Raw genomic sequence first — 24,343 nt, 5'->3', positions numbered from 1 at the left:
CCTGGGGTTTTTTGAAGATTAAATGAGGTCCAGTTGTAAGTGCCCAGTAAAGTGTCTAGTATACAGTCAGCACTTAATAATTATCATAAACCTTCCCTCAAACATTTTCTTCCTGTGTTCTCTGTCTCTTGGTATGTCACCATCATCAGCTCGGTTCCTCAACTCAGAAAGCTGGCCAGCATCGCAATCTCTTTATTCCCTTACCTGTACAGGTAACTCATCATCAAGTCTTGTTGATCCTCCCTCTTTATTATGTCTTAAATCCACCCCTTCTTTGATATCCCCTCTGCCACTGCCCTAGTCTAGCCCCCAGCACCACTCACCTGGATGACTGCAACAACCTTCTACTTGATCTCTCTTGCTTCCATTCTTTCCTTCCTTCATCCATTCCTCATATTGCGAAGAGATCGCTCTAAAATGCAAACGGAATCACATCACTCCCTTCCTTTTTAAACATTTCAGTGACTTCCCATTGGACTCAGTATGAAGTCCAGATGCTTTAGTATGACTTACAAGGCCCTGCAAGATCCAGAAATCTCAAGACAGGTCTAGCTTTGTGTAGGGTCACTTTCAAGGGTTATCTCCAAAAGAGATGAGTTTCAAAACACATACCTAGATAACCTAGTAAGAAGAACGCTCTGTGAAATTACTAGCTATAAACCAGTTAAAAGTTGGGGAGACAGTTACTCAAGATGAAAACAATGGCTTCAGAGTAACAGATGATGAGTGTATTTTTTCTTTCTGGGAGAATTAAACAGTGGGGAACAGTTTTTTATTGAGCCCCTTTTAGATCATATTAACATATAAATTTGTACATGAATGTTCACAGGAGAATTAATCATAATAGTCAAAAAGTAGAAACAACCCAAATGTCCATCAACTGCTGAATCAGTAAACAAAATCTGGTATAACCATACAAAGTAGTACTATTCAGCCACAACAAGTAATGAAGTACTGATACAAGCTACAACACAGATGAACCTTGAAAACATTATGCTAAGTGAAAGAAGCTAGTCACAGAAGGCCACATATTATATGATTCCATTTATATAAAATGTTCAGAACAGGCAAATCCGTGGAGACAGAAGGTAAATCAGGGGATGGGGGAAAGGAAGTAATTGGGAGGTACAGTAAAGTAAGATGTTCTCACCATCTTACTTTATTGCTTCTGTTCAGGTTTGGTCATGTGGGTTTTGTGGAGCTTAGAATATACGGGTGTGAAGCTCTGGAGAGAAAGCTGGGCTTGTGCTGCAGATTTGGAAGTCACCGGTATACTAATTAACTTTATTCTTCTACATTTGGTTATTTAGTTGTTCCAGCCCCATTTGTTGAAGAGACTATTCTTTCCCCCAGAATGACCTTGGCACCTTTACTGAAAATCAGTTGATCATTAACGTATGGGTTTATTTATGGACTCTGAATTTTATTCCATTGGTCTATACATCTGTCCTGAACTTATAGTAAGTTCTGAAATCAGTAAGTGTGAGTCTTCTAACTTTGTTCTTTTTAAGTATTATTTTGGCTATTATGGGACCCTTGTATTTTCCTATAAATTTTAGGATCAGTTTGTCAATCTGGGATTTTGATAGAGATTGCTTTGAATCTGTAGATCAATTTGGGGACTGTTGTCACCTTAACAATATTAAGTTTTCTGATTCATGAACATGGGATGTCTAATTTCTTTCAACAATGTTTTGTAGTTTTTAGAGTATAAGTTACGTACTTTTATGTTAAATTTATTTCTAAGTATTTTATTTTATGCTATAGTAAATGGAATTGTTTTCTTAATTTCATTTTCAGATCCAGCTTCTCTTTTGCTTCTACCGTAGATACAATTGTACTGTGCGAAGTATACATCTCTGTTAGGGGTTGGTTTGCCTGTATAGCCCACAGTACAGCATCCTACAGTACTGCTTGATCCTACCTGAAGGACACCTGTGCCTTTGTGAACCACGGACATAAGCATGACTTGAGCTGCCTCTAACTCCAGACCCCTGTCAGCTTCCTGCCTCCTCCTGTCTCTACTCTCTGGGCTGTGGAGCTTGGCTTATTCCCTGCACTCTACCATTTCTACCATTGGGTTCTAGCTTAACCATCTTTCTTTCTTTCTTTTCTTTTTTCTTTTTTTGGCCATGCCACGCAGCATGTGGGATCTTAGTTCCCCAACCGGGGATTGAACCCGCGCTCCCTGCATTAGAAGCGCAGTCTTAACCACTGGACTGCCAGGGAAGTCCCATCTTTCTTTCTGATGGTGAATAATGTCCGTGGCCTCTCAGCCACCTCTCTTTCCTCTTTGCTGATAATTCTCTTGCCCTTACAGGATTCCCTTCTAGTTAGAAAACAGTTCAGTCACATACTATCTTCTATAATTTTCATGTCCTGAACTCCCTTTAGCTATTTTGGTCACTTTCTGCATTTACAGGTTTTTGGGGGGTTACTTACAAGTCATGGATATTCTGGGAGCTTGAGAGTGTAAAATTTGTAGCACTACACAGTAAGATTCTGCTTAAGCTTTGTGGGTCATTCATTAAAACAGCTCTAAGGGTCAGGCGAGTTAAGACATAGCCACCATAAGCAAGGATGTCCGTGTCCTCTCTAAATTCCTGCCCAGGGCACACTTCTTCCTCTCTCACACCTCATTCCTTCATGCTCTAATTATATTTGGGTGTATATTTGCACTGGTGGCTTAAAACAACAGAATGGATTAGAAGAAATTTTAATAACCTCTGTTTCACTGACAGTGACTCAAAGGGCAGCTTCATCAACACCCATAAATAAAGGGGCAAGAGCTGACCTCTGAGGAAGCCAGATGGCATGAAGCTAGGCAAGCTTGACTAGGTATTTCCTGCTCCAGTAGACAGAACTAGTTTTCCTCATTTATTTCAGTGATTACCCTTTCTCACCCCTAACATGTCCTATTGCTTGCCCCCAGTATCCTTGTACATACCTTTCATGTGCCTCCAAAGATCTCCACAAACCCAGTCCTGCCTAGCTCACATGCATTCCAATCAGCATATGCTGGTCAGGAATGAAGGGGGAAAAGTGCCTTGACAGGACTGACTATATATAGTTTGACAAGGCTATAGGTTATGGGGAAGGTAGCACAGAGGTTAGAAGCATGGAATCTGCAGCCAACCTTGCCTGGGCTCAAATCCTGGCTCCACCACTGACCAACTAGGTAACGTCAGGTAAGTTTCTTAATCATTCTGTGCCTCTGTTTCCTCATCTGTAAAATGGGGTTAACTGTATGTACCTCATAGAGGAGTTAAGGATTAAATGAGTTAATATTCATGAGCGTTTAAAACAGGGCCTGGCCCCATAGTAAGTCACTACATGGATCTTTTTTTTTTTTTTTAAAGCTATGTATGGCTGCCTTAGATATCTCCTCTTCGAAAGCTGTGTAGGACTATGAAGATAATATTCTAAGCTAATATGCAGTGAGTGCAATAGGCCAGGCAGTGTTTAGTGTAATGTATAGTATATCCCTTCAGGTCTACGCAATTCTGTCCTATAGATGAGGAAAGCAGAAGCTTAGAGTCGCTAGGTAACTCTTCCAGGGTTCCACAGCTGGTTTTTTGGTTTTTTTTTTCCACAGCTGGTTTTGTGTAACACACCTGCCACAACTAGCTGTGAAACCTGGAGCAGGTTACTGAGCTTCTCCGAGCCTCCATAAAAACAGAGGCTTGTATGCGTGGAACAACTCTTCTTTCATCCTTAGCGATGAGTGTGAGCCAGGAAAGTTCATTCTGCTCCCTGACTTGGCGACTGCTTGCCTCAGCTCCACCACTCAAACCAATATTGCTCTGTTCATACATCACACCTTTATTGAGGGCCCCAACAGGGAGACTGTAGGAGATAAAAAGATGAAAAGACACAGTCTTAACTTTGGGAGCAAGAAGTCAGAAAGGGAGTAGGAGCCAGAGCTGGTGGCACAAGTGCTAATCTAAGGAGTTTGGACTTTGATTGGTGGGTGTGCTCGGTACTTTTGCTCTGTCCCACTTTCGCCACCTGATCCCCTCTCTGCTCTGCTCTGTCCCCCACGAATCAGAAGGTCAGTCTCTAAGAACTATATCACGTGGGCTTCAGGCCCTCTGGCTTCCATCTGGGTCCAGCCAATCTCAGGAGGAGATCAGAGCACAGGAAGAAAGGTTACAGTATTCATTCTCTGCCTCTCTCCCTACCAGCAATGTGGCTCTGGCAGGGGCTGTGATCCTTGACCAAGGTCAGTGTCTACGGAGGACCCCTCTCCCATAGCCACAGATTTTGCTGGGTTCCGGTACCCCTCCCTTCCCCCACTGTGCCTCAGGTGGTAACAGTATCAGCTATAGCCAGTCCCTGCCAGTCCCTCGGTGGGCCACCATCCCTTGTAGGTTTCCCTTACCGCACTCACCATCGTAAATAATCTCTCCATTAAAGGCTTTTCAATAACCCTCTGAATGTGCTGGCTGTGTCCTGCCTGGACCCTAACTAATACAGTAAACAAAGAGAAGCACTGAATTTTTTTTTTTTTTAATTTCACGTAGGTGGAATAGAGTTCAGGAGACACTAGACACAGAGAACCAGTTAAGATATAAAATAAGAGATAAGGAGGGTCTGATGGAGGGAATGAAGTGGAGCAGACAGCTATCAATAGGACCTGGGATTATGAGGGGAGAGGGAAAAGCCAAAAATGGCACCAAACTATAGACCAACATCCCTCATGAACACAGGCACAAAATCCTCAACAAAGTATTAGCAAACTGAATCCAGCAATGTGTTAAAAGGACAATGCATGATGACCAAGAGAATGTAAGGCTGGTTCAATATTCTAAAATCAATTACTATAATTCAACATATCAAGTCATGAGATTAGTTATTAAATTGCATTAGTTAGAAATGCAAATTAAAACTTATTTATTACAACTACACACCTATTGGAATGTGTGAAATTCAGAAAATCTGATATCAAAAACTGGCGAGGATATAAAGCAGCTGTTTGTTGTTAGTGAAAATGAAAAATGGTACAGCCACTTTGGAAAACAGTTTGTCGTCTTTTAAAGTTAAATACACACAGCATACAACCTAGCAATCCCACTTCCAGCTATTAACCAAGAGAAATGAAAACTTATGTTCACACAAAAACCCATATGTGAAGGCTTACTTTATAATGTCTAATGTTGGCTTTATTTGTAACTGCCAAAACTTGGAACCAACACTAATGTCCTTCAACTGGTGAGTGGATCAACAAACGGTAGTATATTAATGTAATGGAATACTACTCGGCAATAAAAAAAGAACTACTAATACACGCCACGACGTGGATGAATCTCAAATGTATTATATGCTAGATGAAAGATGCTAGACTCCAAAGGCTCCATACTGTGTGATTCCATTTATATCACATAATAAAAAAGGCAAATTATAGGGGCAGAATAATAGATCAGTGGTTCCCAAGGGTTGGGGTCAGGGGCCTGAAGAGACTACAAAATGCCACAAGGGAATTTTGGGGGTGGGGAATGGTGAAGGAACTGTTCTATATCTTGACTATGGTGGTGGTTATATGACTATATGCATTTGTCAAAACTCATAGAACTGTACACTAAAAATGGTCAATTTTACTGGTATGTAAATTATATTAAAAAAAATGTGACCCCCTAAAAAATGATACTGAAGTTCTAAGCCTGGGAAGTTGTAGTATCATTAAGAGAAACAGGGAAGCCTTGAGGCCTGACAGTTGAGACACGTGCCAAAACTGGGATTTGTGGATTCTGTTCTTCCCAGACTGGCTAAATATCATCTTACCTTCTGTATGTCCAGTCCATGGAGTCACAGCTTCTGCAAAACCACAGGACGAGACCCACTCCCCATCACAGAGGTGGGCCAAATCCAATATGATACCCGTTTTTTGTTTTTTTAAATTTATTATGTATTTATTTATGGCTGGGTCGGGTCTTAGTTGCAGCATGAGGGCTCTGTAGTTGTGGCGTGCAGGCTCCAGGGTGTGTGGGCTCTGTAGTTGTGGCACTTGGGTTCCAGAGCGCGTGGGCTCTGTAGTTTGCAGCACATGGGCTCTAGTTGAGGCACGCGAGCTCGGTAGTTGTGCTGCACGGGCTTAGTTGCCCCACGGCATGTGGGATCTTAGTTCCCTGACCAGGGATTGAACCTGCATCCCCTGCATTGTAAGGCAGTTTCTTTACTGCTGGACCACCAGGGAAGTCCCTGTTTTTGTAAATAAAGTTTTACTGGAACACAGTTACACCCATTCCTTTATCTATGGTTGCTTTTGTGCTACAACAGCAAAGTAGCTGCAACAGAGACCATATGGCCCACAAAGCCTGAAATATTTACCATCTGGCCCTTTACAGAAAAGGGTTGCTGATCCCTGCCCTATCCCAAGGGTTATAAGGCCAGGAGCTCCAAGTGACAGCGTATAGTCATGAAGGTAGCCAGGATTATGATAAAAAGAACACCCTACCTCACTGTGTGTGTGAAGAGTCACAGATTCTGGGAACTCTGGCGTTAGTGCATAACTTCAGAGAGGTCACTCATTCATTAGGCAGCTTAAGTAGGGGTCACACCCTGGGCAGAAGGTGCCTATGAATCCTTTTCTACCAACAATTGTTTATAATGTTGGGGGTTTCAGCGTGCTGAGCTAAAACCTATATTTCCCAGCCTCCCTTGCAAACAGGTGTGTCTAGGAAGACAAATAATACAAGGTACAGTTTGGTAGAGTTTCTAGAAACGTTCTTTAAAGATAGGGCAACCACGGGACTTCCCTAGTGGTCCAGTGGTTAAAACTCCACACTCCCAATGCAGGGGGTCCAGGTTTGATCCCTGGTCAGGGAACTAGATCCCGCATGCTGCAACTAAGAACCCACATGCCGCAACTAAGAACCCACATGCCGCAACTAAAAAAAGAGCCTGGGGGACTTCCCTGGTGGCGCAGTGGTTAAGAACCCGCCTGCCAATGCAGGGGACATGGGTTTGAGCCCTGGTCCAGGAAGATCCCAATGCCGTGGAGCAACTAAGCCCGTGCACCACAACTACTGAGCCTGAGCTCTAGAGCCCATGAGCCACAACTACTGAGCCCGTGTGCCACAACTACTGAAGCCCGTGCGCCTAGAGCCCATGCTCCACAACAAGAGAGGCCACCACAATGAGAAGCCCGTGCACCGCAACAAAGAGTAGTCCCTGCTCACCGCAACTAGAGAAAGCCCACGCACAGCAACAAAGACTCAACACAGCCAAAAATAAGTAAATAAATAAATTTTAAAAATAAAAAATAAAAAATAAAAATTTAAAAAGAGCCTGGGGCTTCCCTGGTGGCACAGTGGTTGGGAATCCACCTGCCAGTGCAGGGGACACGGGTTCGAGCCCTGGTCTGGGAGGATCTCACATGTCACAGAGCAACTGGGCCCGTGCACCACAACTGCTGAGCGTGCGCACCACAGCTGCTGAAGCCTGCACGCCTAGAACTTGTGCTCTGAAACAAGGAGGGGCCCCCGCAGTGAGAAGCCCGCGCACCGCAGCGAGGAGTGGCCCCCGCTTGCTGCAACTAGAGAAAGCCCGCGCACAGCAACGAAGACCCAACGCAGTCAAAAATAAAATAAAATAAATAAATTTATAAAAATAAATAAATAAAAATTAAAAAAGAGCCTGCATGCTGCAACTAAAGATCCTGCATGCTGCAACAAAGATCCCACGTGCCGCAACTAAGACCCAGCACAGCCAAAATAAATAAATTAAAAAGACGGCAATCTCAGTTGTCGGGCGTATTCCCCCCCCACCTCCCCCTTCATTCTGCCTGAAATGCAGATTCTATGGTTCGAGCTGCCACAGACATCTGACCACCAGGAGGCAATCTGAGGATGGAACACAATTTCCTGCAGATATTGGCACTGAGATGGTGAATCAGATGTCATCCACGCCCTTAAGGAACTCCATTTCATCAACAAGACAGGCAGGTAAACACATTTGTTATAAGGTATGACAGGTAGAGCAACAGGAATCTGTGTGTGGCACAGAGAAGAGCACCATTAACTACATGGGCCCCAGGTGGTGTGCAAGCAGGAAAGGCTTCCTGGAGATGATGTAACAGGTCTGAGTTGGTCAGAAAGGCTGGTCATAGAGCCTCTCCAACACATCCAATGGCAACGCCCTCCTTTTACTGGTGGTCCGCTTCTGTTCTTCTGGGGCCACTTTAGCCAGAAAGTTCTACTTTAGATTGACTTGAAGTCTACCCTCATTTAACTTCCATCCCATTGGTCTTACTTCTACACTGTGGAACAACCTGTGATGTTCCTAATGAAACTCTCATATTTCCTCTATGTTTCCTAGGTTGTTTGCAGATGGCCACAATAATTCCCTTCCTTGTTTTCATGCCTTGGGTAGTCAATCACTTCGCACAGTGACTGTACTTAGCCATGTCACTTGCTCTGGTCAATGGGACATTAGCAACATGACACAAGAGGTTTGAAAAGTACTTGTGCATTAAGGCTTGCTCTGTGGCTACTCCTGGGATCTCTGGAGCCATCACCATGTGAACAAGCCCAGGCCATCCTAATGGATCATAAGAAACATGTGACCAAGTCATCCCCTCTGCTCCAGCTGACAATGAGTCAACTGCCAGTTGACTGAGATCATTTCAGGCTATCCAGTTCTAGCTGAGCTTACCCAGACCAGAACCACCACCCAGGTTGCCCTAAGAACCATGAGAAATAATAAATGTTTGTCTTAAGGTACTGAATTTTGAGGTTGTTTGTTATACCACAAAAGCTAACTGATACACTCCTTTACAGACCGAACTCCCTTAATTCCCTCAGACCTTCCTCACGTTCTCTATCCTGCTGGCTAAGGCTGCTCTGGTTTGTCCATTGTCTAGATTGTCAATATGCCCCTGAAATGCAGCCCCCAGAACTGAACACCATATCCTGAGCATATTCTGGCCTTCTTCCCTGTACATTACACTCCTGTTGCTTCCATTCATTTTAGAATTTAGACAGCCATGTCATCCTGACACATGGTAGGATTTTGCACATGTCCTAATATTCTGTACTTGTATAGTTAGGTTTTCAAAAATTTTAATTGTGGTAAAATACATATAACATCAAATTTACCATCTTAACCATTTAAAAATGTACAGTTCAGTGGCATTCAGTACATTCACATTGTTGTACAACCATCACCACCACCCATCCATAGAACTCTTTTCACCTTGCAAAACTAAAACTCTATATCCATTAAATGATAACTTCCCATTCCCCCTCCCCCCAGCCCCTGGTAACCACCGTTCTACTTTCTGTCTATATGGGTCTGACTACCCTAGGTACCTCATATAAGTGTAACCATATTATACTTGTGCTTTTGTGACTGGTTTATTTCACTTAGCACAACGTCCTCAAGGCTCACCCATGTTGTAGCATATGTCAGAATTTCCTTCCTTTTTAAGGCTGGATAATATTCCACTGCATGTACATACCACATTTTGTTTATCCATTCATCTGTCAGTACACACTTGGGTAGCTTCCACATTTTAGCTACTGTGAACAATGCTGCTATGAACATGGGTGTACAAATGACAGGTTTTTAAAAAATAAATTTATTTACTTATTTACTTACTTACTTACTTATTTATTTATTTATTTATGGCTGCGCTGGGTCTTCGTTGCTGCGCGTGAGCTTTCTTTTTAGTTGCAGCGAGCGGGGGCTACTCTTCATCGCAGTGCGCAGGCCTCTCATTGCGGTGGCTTCTCTTGTTGTGGAGCATGGGCTCTAGGCGTGCGGGCTTCAGTAGTTGTGGCACGCAGGCTCAGTAGTTGTGGCTCGCGGGCTCTAGAGCACAGGCTCAGTAGTTGTGGTGCACGGCCTTAGTTGCTCTGCGGCATGTGGGATCTTCCCGGGCCAGGGCTTGAACCCTGCATTGGCAGGCAGATTCTTAACTACTGCGCCACCAGGGAAGCCCTCAGGGTTTTTTTCGAGTGTCATTACTTGTTCTGGAATTTTGTCTTCCTGATGCTATTAGAATCATCAAGCTATTCAGAAGCTTACAGATGGATGGAGCCGGGGTGGTTCCATCCAAGCTATTAAAAAATCTATAATACTTTTCCTTGTAACTATATATTTTTAAGTTACAAATTATGCTTTCTATTTTTCAGTGCCAGGCTTCAAAAAGAGCCATTAGGGATTTCTACAAAGTTACTGCCTTGTAATAGTATCTTTACCCTGCAAGCCACATAAATGCAGTCAATTGATTTTCAGCCAAAGTATTAATTCAATGGGGAAAGAATACTCTTTTTAAAAAATAGTGTTGTGGGCTTCCCTGGTGGCGCAGTGGTTAAGAATCCACCTGCCAATGCAGGGGACACGGGTTCGAGCCCTGGTCAGGAAAGATCTCACATGCCGCGGAGCAACTAAGCCCGTGAGCCACAACTACTGAGCCTGCCCTCTGGAGCCTGCGAGCCACAACTACTGAAGCCTATGCGCCTAGAGTCTGTGCTCCGCAACAAGAGACACCACTGCAATGAGAAGCCCGCACACCGCAACAAAGAGTAGCCCCTGCTCACCGCAACTAAAGAAAGCCCACGTGCAGCAATGAAGACCCAACAGAGCCAAAAATAAATAAATTAATTAATTTTTTTAAAAATGGTGTTGGAACAATTAGATTTCCATATGGCAAACAAAAAACCTGACCCTTCCTTTCTCACTGTGTACACAATAATTAATTCAAAATGAATCAAAGACCTAAATGTAAAACCCAGAACCATAAAGCTTCTAGAAAAACATATCAGAGAACATTTTCAAGGCCACGGAATAGGTAAAGATTTCTTGGACAGGACACAAAAAGCATTAACCCATTGATAAACTGGATTTCAAAATTTTAAAGAATTTCTGCTCACTAAAGGACTCCACTAAAAAAATAAACAGGTAAGCCACAGATTAGCAAAAAATATTTGCCAAACATATATGTAACAAAGGACTTGTATGCAGAAGAAATCCTACAAATCAACGATGAAAAAATGAACAACTTCATTTTTTTTAAATGTCAAAGGACTTTGATCGCTTCACACCAAAGATACAGGAAAAGCCAATAAGCACATGAAAAGGCACTCCATATCATTAGTTATCAGGGATATGCAAACTAAAACCACACTGAGATACTCAAGATACTCGCTAGAATGGCAAAGAAAAAAAAGAAAAAGACTGACAATCCCAAAGTTTGGAGAGGATATGGAGCAAACAGAACTCTCATACATTGTTGGTGGCAGTGTAAAATAGTACAGTCACTTTGGAAAACTGACATTTTCTTATAAAGTTAAACATATATCAACTCAATGACACAGCAACTCCACTCGTAGATATTTACCCAAGAAAATGAAAACATACGTCCACAAAAAACTTAGACAAAATGTTCTCAGCAGTCCTAATTCATCTTAGCCCCAAATTGGAAATAAACCCAAATGTTTATGAATAGGAGATTAGATAAACAAATTATGGTATAGGCATACAATGGAATACAGAAAAGCAGTAAAAATGAATGAACTACTAATATATGCAACAACATGTGTGAATCTTAAAAATATTATGTTGAGTGAAAGATGCTAGGCACACACACCAAAAAAACCCCCCATACTGTAGGATTCCATTTATTTGAGGTACAGGAACAGGCAAACCTTACTTATTAGTGACAGTAGTCAGAAGTGGTAGCGTGGTGGTTGGCAGGTTGGGGTGTGGGGCAGGGAGGTGTGGAACCGACTAGAAAGGGGCACCAGGAAACGAATGATGGTGGAAATACTCTATATCTTGTGTTGCATTGTGGTTACATGGGGATATATTTGTCACAACTCATCAAACTGAATACTTAGCATCTGTGCATTTAATTGTATGTAAATTATACCTCAATTTTTAACCACCATAAGTTGTGTCTGAGGGTATAGAACAACCTACTTGCACCGTGCGGATTTACATCTATAATCAAATTAAATGGACATGTGTGAATTAAAAGTCTCTTTCCTTTAAAACAAAACAAAAACCGTGTAAGCATACTTTTGGTACCAATACAGTTGGCCCTCCGTATCTACGCATCCTCAGATTCAACCAACCATGGATCTAAGATATTAAAAAAAAAAGAAAATACCAGAATGTTCCAAAACATAAAACTAGAATTTGCTGCACACCAGTGACTATTTACATAGTTTTACACTGTATTAACAACTATTTACATAGCATTTACATTGTATTAGGTATTATATGTAATCTAGAGATGATATAAAGCATACGAGAGGATGTATGTTATATGCCATTTTATATAAGGGACTGAAGCATGTGCGGATTTTGGTATCCATAGGGGTCCCGGAACCACCACCCCCGCCCCCCCAGCACACACACAGATACCGAGGGATGACTGTATGGAGACAATGGCTGAAGCCAAGCTAAGGCCAATGATCTACTAAGTCTCGGCACTTGCTGAGGATCTGAAGATGGCACTTTTCCCTAGCCAACATCACACTGGATGAGCTGCTGAGCTGTGGGTGTTAGGCAAGTCCTCACCACTCACGAACAACTCATACTAAGGAAGTGAGGGTTCAGAAAGGAGTTCTTCTCCGGCATCGCTGTAGGCAGGTGAAGCTAATGAAGGCCTTAAGTGAGAAATAATGTGTAACACTTTTTGGTTGTAGCTGTACAGGTTGGGCAATAAGGTTAGCACACCACAAAGGTGGCTAGCTCAGCTCCCAGCCCCCCACATCCCAGAACCAGCCCACAGCTGGAACTCCCCAGCAGCAGCCGCCTTTGAGAGCTGTGCACCCTTACGGCACCCCTCCTCAGACTTTGCCGCAGACCTGTGGCCCCTCAGACACATTCCAAGGGGCCAGTATCAAGGGGCTTGTTTGGGAACTAGATTTTTCTGAGGATGAATTTTTTCAGTAATTCTATCTTAATATAAAACATGCTAAAATAAAGCACTGTGGCCAGTGATGAGGCCAGGACCCTAGCTATTGAGTTGGGCCCTCAATAAATCTCCCTTCCTTCCCTCCCTTCTTCCTTCCTTCCTTCCTTCCCTCCCTCCCTCCTTCCTTCCTTCCTTCCTCCCTCCCTTCCTTCCTTCTCTCCCTCCCTCCCTCCCTCCTTCCTTCCTTCCCTCCCTCCTTATTTATTTATTTATTTATTTATCGTGCCATGTGGTTTGCAGGATCTTAGTCCCAACCAGGGACTGAACCCGCGCCCTCCGTGTTGAAAGCACGGAGTCCTAACCACTGGACCACCAGGGAATTCCCCAATCTTTTTTTTTTTTTTAATTTATTTATTTTTATTTTTGGCTGCGTTGGGTCTTTGTTGCTGCGCATGGGCTTTCTCTAGTTGTAGTGAGCGGGGGCTACTCTTCGTTGCAGCACATGGGCTTCTCATTGCTGTGGCTTCTCTTGTTGCGGAGCACGGGCTCTAGGCGCACGGGCTTCAGCAGTCGTGGCACGCGGGCTCAGTAGTTGTGGCTCGTGGGCTCTAGAGCACAGGCTCAGTAGTTGTGGCACACGGGCTTAGCTGCTCCGCGGCATGTGGGATCTTCCCAGACCAGGGCTCTGGGATCTTCCCAGACCAGGGCTCGAACCCGTGTCTCCTGCATTGGTAGGCAGATTCTGAACCACTGCGCCACCATGGAAGTCCCCCAATTTATTTTTAAAACAGACTGTGACATTAGCTGTGTTTCCTCCTACCTCTCTGGCCATTTCTCTGCTAGTTTCTCCTGATAATGACTGTGGTAACCATTGCTCCTGGCTCATGACTGATGATCCTATTCAGTCTCATGGCTTTAAATACTATCTATTCTCTGACGACTCCCAAAGTTATCAGCCAGGTCCTCTTGCTTGAGCTCCAGGCTAGTATAAACAACCGCCTATCTGATGTACATTTCGACTTGGTGTCCAGAACTAAACTCCTGATGTTTCTCCCCACCAAACTCTCTCTTCCCACAATGGCTTCATCTCAGGAACTGGTAACACAAATTTTCTAACTGTTCAAATCAAAACCTCGGAGTAGTCCTTGATCCCTCTTCTTCTCTCACACTTCTCACCTGATCCATAAAAAAAAGTTTTGCTGGCTCTCTACCTTCAAAACACATCCTGTATCCAAGCACTTCCTACTACTCTATTGCCACCACCTTAGTTCAAGTCACTATCACCTCTCCCCAGTGCTACTACAACAGCGCACCTGGTCTCCCAGATTCTACCCTGCCCCTTCCCATGCTGCACCCCCAATCTATTGTTAACACAGAGCTGAGAGTGACGCAATTAAAATGTAAGTCAGATCAAGCCACTCCCCTGCCCGAAGGCGCCACAAGCTTCCCATCTCTCTTAGAATAAAAGCCAAGGTTCTTCCTCTGACCTACAAAAGGCCCTACATGATCTGTCTGCACCCTATCCTCTTTCTGACCTTATACCCAATTTCTCTTCCCCTTGCTCACTCTGCTCCAGCCACAGTGGTTCACTGCTGTATGTATCTCAAACATACCAGGTATGTCTCTGTCTCAGGGCCTTTGTGCTGGCAGTTCCCTCTACTGTACAGATGATATCAATTTGGCTTACTCACTCCCTCACTTCCTTCAGGTCTCTACTCAAAAGCTGTCTTATCAGAACCAGGTTTATCTTCCCATTGTTGGTCTCATCCTACCACCCCTGCTAGAACGCATGCTCCTTGAGGAAAGGGAATTTTCTGTCTGTTTTGTTCACTGCTATACCCCCAAGTTCCTAGAACAAGGCCTGATATGTAGTGGGTGCTCAGTAAATATTTGCCGAAAAAAATGAAAGATTTCAGACCTTGCTCCTGCATAGTTGATCAATAAACCAAGACGTATATACTGAACTCATCAAAACTGCAAATAATTCTGTATGATCTTGGGATGTGTTCACAAATGTAATAAAGAGAGTACTTACGTTGTTAATTAAATAGTTTGGGGCAGAATCTGGTTTAGTGGTTTAGGAAAGAAAGCATCATATAACAGAATAGCTCTGTCTCCCAATTGGAATTAGGAAAATGAGCTGATGCTCTCAGTCTTAAGCTACAACTTGACCAGTCAAGAGGGGCCCTCACCCAGAACTGTCTCTCCAACTACCACCACTCCTCTACATGACATGACTCAAGCTTATCAGTTAGCTCAGACCCCTTGTAGTCAAGTTTCCTCTCTCTAACAGAGAAGCACACTGTAAATCAAGCCTTGGGACTTCCCCGGTGGCGCAGTGGTTAAGAATCCGCCTGCCAATGCAGGGGACACAGGTTTGAGCCCTGGTCCGGGAAGATCCCACATGCTGTGGAGCAACTAAGTCCGTGAGCCACAACTACTGAACCTGCGCTCTAGAGCCCGTGAGCCACAAGTACTGAAGCCCGCGCGCCTAGAGCCCATGCTCCGAAACAAGAGAAGCCACCGCAAAGAGAAGCCCACGCACCGCGATGAAGAGTAGCCCCCACTTGCCACAACTAGAGAAAGCCCGCGCGCAGCAACGAAGACCCAACACAGCCATAAATAAATACATAAATAAGTAAGTAAGTAAATAAATAAATAATCAATCAAGGCTTGCAGGACCACAGTGACCCAGCACTTAGGGGCTACGTTCAGTCAAATGCCAACAGACAATCGTGAAGGGAAAGTAAGTGATAGTGGACTCAAACAAGTGATAGTGATTCAAACCTAACCAGTTCCTAAGGAACCACTCTGGCTGCAGTGAAGCCTTCCTGCCCCCACAGCCAGTCCATCCCTACAACCCATCAATTGGACATCTTAAGGCCCCTTGAATTCATCCACTGCTCTGGTTCCCTGAACAGACATCCAGCGGGTCTCCTGGACCTGACCACTTCCTTCCCCAGCCTCTAGGTGACCCTAAGATAAAGCCCAAATTCCTTCATGGGCTCTCCCCAGTGTGGGTTGGGCCTTTCCCCATCTCTCCACCTTAGCATTTTCCCCTTTACACTGCACTCAGCATGCTAGCAGCTACCAAATCTAACTCTTTCAGTCCTGCTCTGAGATTCTGGTCCAAACTGTTTGCTCTGCCTGAAACAATCTTTTCTTTTTCTTATTTCCTCAGGATAACTCCTCAGATCTGTTAGGTCTCCAGTTAAACATCACTTCTTCAGAGAAGCTGTGCCTGAGCTTTGGCTTTCACAGTGCCCATCACACTTCATTGGGATCTGTCATGATGTCAAGAGGTTGCCTGTCTCACACTTTGCTGTCACCAGGACAGAGCAGTGTCTGAAGCTGAGTAGGTGCTGCTAAGCAATGATTGAGGAATGAGCATACAAATGAATAAGTACTAGAACAGATGAATCAAGAAGTCAGGTCAAAACAAAGCCTTTGTGGTAGCTGCACTGACTAGAAGGCAACAGTTTTTCCTGCTCAAGTTCTTCTTTTCCTTCCTATTTTTTTTTTTTTTTTAAGATTTAATTTTATTTATTTGTGGCTGCGTTGGGTCTTTGTTGCTGCGCGCCAGCTTTCTCTAGTTGTGGTGAGCGGGGGCTACTCTTCGTTGCGGTGCCCAGGCTTCTCCTTGCGGTGGCTTCTCTTGTTGAGGAGCACGGGCTCTAGAAGCGCTGGCCTCAATAGTTGCGGCACACGGGCTCAGTGGTTGTGGCATGCGGGCTTAGCTGCTCTATGGCATGTGGAACCTTCCCAGACCAAGGATCGAACCCGTGTCCCCTGCATTGGCAGGCGAATTCTTATCCACTGTGCCACCAGGGAAGTCTCTCCTTCCTATTTTAAATAAAATATGTTCTAAAATCTTGAAGAATATAAGCTTCTTTGTTGTTTTTTTTTTGGCCACGCCACAGGGCTTGCGGGATCTTAGTTCCCTGACCAGGGATTGAACCCAAGCCCTGGCAGTGAAAGTGCCGAGTCCTAACCACTGGACCACCAGCGAATTTCCTGAATATAAGCTTCTCTGAATGATGCTCCAGAACTGATACGTGGAACATTACCATAGGAGGGGGGTGCCATGACGTAACATCCAGTTGCAAAGGGATCTATAACATAAGAGCATAATTCTTGAGCATGGTAAAGGAGATAAAATTAAAATGTAAAGGTCAATTTTAAGCTCAATCCTCATTTTGCAAAACCCAGGAAACTGGTGGGGAAATAAGTAGCCTTCCATGTGGCCTTCAACATCAGTCATGTACCAAGAACTAATCTGGAAGGTATGTCTAACTGTCCCCCAGCCCTCCTTTTGGCCTCCCAACACCTGGAATTGAGCCACTGTGGTAGACAGGCTGTCACTGCGTGGATAGCAGAGCTGGACCCAAGAGGGAAGACAACCACACCTCATCACCCGAGCCTGAGCAGAAACCAGGGGAAGTATGCAGCTTGAGTTCTGAACTGCATGTTCATAGCAGAGGGACTACCTGCAGTTCAGTTAGAGCTCCCCATGAACCAGCTTGTACTTATAGTCTGAAAGGGTAGCACTGCTTTCTGCAGGACTGCTTTCAGATAAACGTGAAAGTGTTTCTTCACCTACATGTATGTTTCCATTGAAAAATAAAAGCCAAACAAAAACAGGTATTGAGTTCTACACATGAGTTATGACAAATACTTTGGTCCCTGGGTTTCAACGATCCAAAGGCTCTGTGGGAAGGTTTAGCTTTTCTATGATTTGTTTGTTTATTTTAAGTGTCTTACACTGACTCAATGACATAGAGATCGCTGCCTTCTCACTGACAGCAAAAACACAAACAGGACCAAGGAAAGAAATGCTATTCCCCCATTTCTACAAGCTGACATGGAGGTAAACCGTTAGGCAGCCACCAGAGAGCAGGAGAGCACACCCAGCCCGAGCCAAAGATGCCAGTTCCCCATCTCTGCGCTCCCCTCCACACAGTGTCCTAGGAGGGACACTAATGAAAGGCCTAATGACCTGTCTAATGAGGTGTAACTACCCAATGTACAAAAGGGTCAGCTAAATTGGGTCATAAAGGAGAAGTAAATTTAACACCCACAGAGGTATCTGGATAATTATTAGATCTGAAAGTTAGTTTCAGCTGATGATTACAGTAAGAAAAAGTACTTATCTACCAGCTGTATTAGTTCTGTATTGCTTTTGAAAGTCTGGCAATAACAAGAAGATTATTTTTTCAAAGATTGCCTTAACAATGAGTTCCAGACTGACATCATCCTGAAAATTCCATCCTCAGCCCTACCCTCTCACAGAGCAATTTTATCTAATCCTTCAACTTCACTCAGACCTCCACGAAAACGTTCTTAACTGGCTCTATACTTCTAAGTGTCTACTGGAAATCCCACCTGAGAGACCCACCAGCTTCTCCCAACCCAAAGTCATCTTTCCTCTCCTTCTCCTGTGCTCCCTCACCCCACTTAATGGTACAATATCCAGTCACCAGAGTTCTTTCCTCATTCGTTCCCTAATATTTGTAAGGGCAACAATGAGTCAGGCATTATGCCAGAAGGTGGGGCACAGAGCAGTGATCCAGACAGGTCAGGCTCCTGGAGCTTAGTTTCCACTTCTTGCTACACCCACCGTTGAATACCAAGGAATAATTTGACAGAGGAACACAATGAGTGGCACGCATGCGACAAAGACTCTGCCTTTGCTGAGGTAAAGCACACTTGGCTGTGATGCATGTGAAGTAGCCAACCCTAGAGTGAGGTGTATTACATACTTTGGTTTTACCTGTAATCCCAAGAAGAGGATGAGTTTTTAATTATAATAATAAAACATTTTTCAATGTGCAAACCTAATTTACTAAGGTTTCCTTTGTGTTTTCCACCTTCTATATGGATACAAGCATCCTGTTGCTGTGAAAATGGCTATTTCTATGGCAGCGAGAGACACTTTAGAGAATTACCTATCTGCCTTCCTTCAGATTTTGGGTGTAGGACGTTCTTAGGGCACCCCAGAACACAACAACCCTGACCGGTGTTCTCTAACTCTGTTATATGGCCTCTGGTCACCAGGAAGGTTGAGTAGTTCTCCAGTGACTGGACATGCCTGGTGCCCTTCACAAACATCTCCACTTGTATGCAGAAAACTGCTTACCAACTAGGCCATGATCATGTTCAGCTGTGTTAAACCTGAGATGTAAAATAATCTAATCTCAGGACAGTCTTTGCCATACCACCCCCTTTTTCCTGTTTTCCTTTTGGTTAATGTGTAATGAAGGAGGCCGGTTGCAAAATACAGGATGTATATGGGATATGCCCACCTGAAAATAGCCATTCATTTTAGTATTTTAGAATTTTCTGAGTATTGTTTAAATGACGCTCAATGTCTTACCTCACTATTGAGACTCTAAGCTCTTTCAGGACCAAGACTGTATTAAGGAGATAACAGGTCCCTGAAACTTAACACTTCAAGGTATTTGGTAACACTTCTATAATAATTTGGAAATTACCTGAAGGCATTTAAATGTTCTTTGGACAACAATCTTAGCATATCAGGAATATTAAGCAGTGAAGGAAGGAGAAAGAAAGACAATAATTTTAAAAGAATAACCACTATGATCAGGAGCAAGCCTTCCGCTGCGGGAACCAAAACAGCCGTTTAAGCACAATGATTTAGTTTCGAAAATAAGATCAGATAAGAAATACTATGTTCAATCATTTCCCCCATTGCTTCAAAAAGCAAGCTATGTCCCCTTAGCACCTGGCACAGGAATATGAGTGCAAAAGGCTGAAAAGTAACAGGAAGTACAGCTGATCTCTCTACCATCCCCCATTTCCCTGACAATGAGAGGATGCCTGGATGACAAATACACATCTCACAGGCTCCCAGAGCCACCCCCAGAGAGGCCCCTCTGAGATGATAACCATTTCCTAGCAGGAACCGCCACCGAGCTGCAGAAACCATTAACCACGTACATCCTAAAATGTGCTTTGAGATGCTGTAACACAAAACCATCCATCAACAAGCACCAAAAGAGACCCTAAGGGTCAAAACTATTCATCAAAGAGCACCAAAAGAAATAGCAGTCTTAGAAAGCAGCATAAGATCTGTACAGTCACCTTTCAAATACATGCACGTAAATTCATTATCCTAGGTAACTGCACTACTGTTTGGTTCATGACACCTGAGTTAGGAAACATCAGTGCTGCCCCGTCCCTGCCACTGTTCTCCCTCCACCACTTTTAATACAGTCAGAGAGCAAGAAGGGGTGAAGGCTCGCAGAGAGAAAACAAGTTCAGTATCATTCTTTACACAAGCAAGAAACTTTCAGGAGGGGTTTGTTGGTTTGTTTGTTTTAATATTTACTCATTATAATAAAGATTTTGAGGTTGTAAAGTGATATGGTAAATCTCAAAGCCAAGTAGAAGCGTTTCCAGTTGTATTTTGGGATTATCTATTCTCATGAGAAATTGAGAGCTGACAGTTTGAGAGGAGCAGAGTTATCCCAGGCCAGAAAGGAAGACTGCGCTCAGTACTTAGTTCCCATTCCTCAAAGCTTTCGTTCCTAATCTTTCATAGTAGAAGACAGATAGGAACCGTTACAGAAGCAGCTTCTGGGAATGGCTCTGAGAGGTGGTGGGGAGACTGAGGTATCCCCACAGCAATTCCTGGCAATCCTGGGTCCCAAAGAGTGTGGCATTTTGTCACTGGCAACCTTGAAAACTGACAGTACCTAGAACAAAGGCACTACTTGCAATTCCCCTTCTAAGAGCAGGAACTAAAGAACACGTGTTAAGGGTAGGGTTTGAGTGTATTTAAGTAATGCAGGAACATTCACCTCTTCCTTCTTAATGTTTAATCCTATTTTCTAAGTGTTCATTCCCATCATCATGAAAAAGAAATATTTACTCCATTTCTCATTTCCTTTGTCTGGGTTTAAAGACATGGTACTTTAATGAGCTCATTCCTGACCTAATGGCTAATTCATAAGTGAACGTTAGTGTGCTGGGAAGTCTTACTGTTTCCATGTTTTTCTCAGTATCTTTTATCATTCTGATTTTCACGAGCCCAAACTTATTTCAACTATCTTTCATTCCCCACTCTTAAAAACACCTGACATCTAAATTTTCAAATAATTTGGACTTTTAGGCTGTCCTGAAGTTTACTAATACAAAGCTGCTTTTATTTGTATATAAGAAAAATAATGTCCTATTACTATACTGTAAGCGAATTCTCAAATACAGCAAAATAACCAATTTTTTTCTAGACACTGTCCAATTCTAATAGTGGACTTAACCTAGAATTGGACCTCCTATTATAAAAACACACAAGTGACTTGTTAGGCATCAGAAGGGCTCTTCTGCTTCTAAGTGAGTGGTCGCTGATTCCTGTGTTTTCCGAACACCAACTCTGTATTACAACTTCCTACATGAGATTACACTGTGTCCCCATTTTGTTTCTCCTCTTATTGTATAACTAGAAAAGCAGTTCAGTGAAAGTAAATCCTGCTAGCATTACTGATTTATCTGGTAAGTTGGCCTGTTAAATACTGTTGATTACTTTACTACAGGCCAGGTTTGATAACTGCCCTCAGCTGTCCCAGAAAATGGAATGGATGTTAAGTAATTATTTGTCAAAGGTTTCATTGCCATAGCAATGAAGAAACACTTTGAGAGTGTGCACATCTTTCTCCTCTGAAAACAAGTGTCTTTCTGATTAGAGGGGCTAAAATAATGCACACAAATCCATGGGGCACACTCACCACATTTAAGCATTATCTCCTCCAAATGCTCATTCAAGGAAGTATTTGCACTGACATTCAAAGCACCCTCCCCACCCCCTATCCAGTGCCACAGATGGTAATTGCTCCCTTCCATCTACTTTGATTTTGGCCTACTTGTCTGTCTTCTATCTGGGCCAATGCTAAAGTAATGAGGGTTTCTACACAGAATACAATAATTTTCATAAAGCTTTTCTGACAGGATTTGGTTAACAGTGCCAACGTTCCCCCACAGATTACGTATCCTTCTGATAATACCCCATTATCTCTTGAGGTATTTATACAAGTATTTCCAGAGATGGAAGAAAAGTCAATAAAATGCAAAGCCGCAAAAGCCATAGTTATGGACAAAGGAAGAACAAAGCTTTCCTCCTTAAACTAATTTGACCTATTAACATTATCATACTTTCAATGCATCTTCTCTTATCACTCTGAGGGGTTAAAAAAAAAAACAAAAACAAAAACCCTGCGGCAAAGTCAAATACACAGTGAAAATTAGTTTTATCAAGCTAGCAACAAACTGACTTCGATGATTAGAATCAGGGACCATCTTTTAAAAATCACACACTTCTTTTCCCCATATTACAAACACTTATGTCTTTTGGGGGAGTACTTTTTTTTTCATTGCTAATCCTACTACTAATGGGTTCTAGTATTACTATAGAAATCACATATTTGAATTTTCCCAACAAATAAAAATAACAGATCCGATCCGGACCAATCATTCCATAGGAAAGGTATAGAACAACCAGGTGGTAAGAGAAAGTCTCTCACAATAGAATCTTTAGCTGTAAAATGGTGGGGGTCAGGTGGGTGTCTACCAATAGAACTGTCTGCTGAAAATTTTCAGCTCTTGGTACAGATAAATTCTCTAAACTCCTAGTCCAAAAGCAGTAACTTTTTCACATTTTCTGTAAAATGGATGGCCTTAAAACTCTTGTTCCCTGGTGTAGCTTTTCAGAAGGAAATGAGTTTCCTTATCAAGAATGTATCTAGGGGCTTCCCTGGTGGCGCAGTGGTTGAGAACCCGCCTGCCAATGCAGGCGACACGGGTTAGATCCCTGGTCCGGTAAGATCCCACATGCCGCCGAGCAACTAAGCCCGTGCGCCACAACTACTGAGCCTGAGCTCTAGAGCCCACGAGCCACAACTACTGAGCCCGCGTGCCACAACTACTGAAGCCTGTGCGCCGTGCTCCGCAACAAGAGAAGCCACCGCAATGAGAAGCCCGCCTACCACAACGAAGAGGAGCCCCTGCTCTCTGCAACTAGAGAAAGCCCGCGCTCAGCTACGAAGACCCAACGGCAGCCAAAAATAAATAAATAAGAATGTATCTAGATTCCCTGACTACCATCTTCTCCATCTCTCTCCACATCACAATAATGCATTAAGTGTCTTTTCTAATTTAAACAGTTGTTCCGTTCAACTGAAGGTCACAGACTCAGGGGTCTTCCTTCTGAGACCTTTGTGCCCCATAGCTTACAAAGGTCCTCTGCGCCCTGTGCGACCAGTTTCTGGATACTAAAAGCCACCTACTTCCTTCCTCGTGTGTCTTGCCCTCAGCATGACACTGTGGGAACAATGAACATACATAAGGTTTATAACCTTCCTTGGTGTCTATCCAAGGCAGCTTTAAACTTTTCTACTCCTGTCTTGTTCTTTAGATGCTGCTGTAAACTCTTCACACCACCATTCACAAGTCCTGATCTCCCGGCCCCCTCTTCCTCCCTCACCATTCATCTGATAATGCCTTGAGAATACTTCACCTCACCTTTTGTCTTCGCAAGTCCATCTGTTTCCTTCTTGAGCTTCAAAGGTAGGTCAGGCCCAGGGAGATCTGGCCAGTGGACACTCCGGGACTGGCAGAGCCACCGCACCTTCTGGAGTGTCCCTTCTCCCACCTGCCACCTGAACGCTCTTTTCTTAAAGATTCATCCCCCCAAAGTACCATCTCACTCTGAAGGACGATGGACCAGCTACCCCACAAGCCCTTTGTCTGAGGTTCCCATACCTCACATTCTTATCCACAAAGCGTCGGTCCTCACACAGGTAGGGGGTTCTGCTCGGCACAGGGCGGGGGAGCCTAGGTTTTCGCGTCCAGTAAAGGGATGGGTTATGGCCGAGGTCCTTCCAGGAGCCAAAATTCTAAAATTCTACGACCAAACTTGCAGGTCCTATTTCTGAGGCGGGAGGACGAACTCTGGGGCGACCCCCGAACTCCGAGCCCGCGCTGGCTGTTAGAACGGCCCCCTCCAGCCCCAGCTCGGCATATCCCCGCCTCCGACCTCGGGCGCCGGGCCGCGGAGGAGGCCCGGCAGGCGCCCGCTCGCCGCCGCGCCATGCCCTTCTTTCATCCTCACCCGCCGTCGCCGGCCGCCTCTCACCTGGCAAGCTGGCATGCCCCGCCCTGCGCCGCACCGGAGACCAAGGGTCTGGACGGGTCTCGGCGGCCACCAGCCCTCCTTGAGGGAGGCTGGCGGGGTCGCACGGGCCCCGGAATCTAGCGCGCCGCCACCGGGAACGCGCCGCCTGGTTTCTAAGGAACCGGGGTCTGGAAAGGGAGGTGCGGGACGGCGGGAGGTCTGCGCATGCTCCCTGACGGGGGTGGACCAGCGCAGGGAGGGGCCGTGGCCGAGAGCTGCGCATGCTCGCTGGTTGGGGGCGGAGGTTAAGCAGTCTGGCTGGAAGCCCTGGTCATTCGTTTCCGGCGGTGGAG

General features: G+C 44.2%; 1 protein-coding gene across 6 annotated transcripts in view; it reads right to left on the bottom strand.

The window, feature by feature from the left end:
* The window catches only part of GFOD2 (Gfo/Idh/MocA-like oxidoreductase domain containing 2), a 38,046-nt gene extending 13,843 nt beyond the window's left edge, over positions 1-24,203 (bottom strand). For 3 of the 6 annotated variants that reach the window (XM_068528863.1, XM_068528870.1, XM_068528867.1), the window contains exons 1-2: positions 24,012-24,203; positions 324-412 (exon numbers count right to left, since the gene is read on the bottom strand). The gene's annotated coding sequence lies outside the window, so the exon portion shown is untranslated. Of the gene's footprint in view, positions 1-323; positions 413-3,614; positions 3,745-23,398; positions 23,418-23,638; positions 23,821-24,011 lie in introns of those variants that run through there. The other 3 variants (XM_068528865.1, XM_068528866.1, XM_068528864.1) reach the window with 3 other exon arrangements.
* Between the last annotated feature and the right edge of the window lie 140 nt (positions 24,204-24,343).

The sequence above is a fragment of the Eschrichtius robustus genome, chromosome 19, assembly GCF_028021215.1.
Source record: "Eschrichtius robustus isolate mEscRob2 chromosome 19, mEscRob2.pri, whole genome shotgun sequence".
NCBI classification, from domain to species: Eukaryota; Metazoa; Chordata; class Mammalia; order Artiodactyla; family Eschrichtiidae; genus Eschrichtius; species Eschrichtius robustus.
This window is presented reverse-complemented; position numbering and strand designations above follow the sequence as displayed.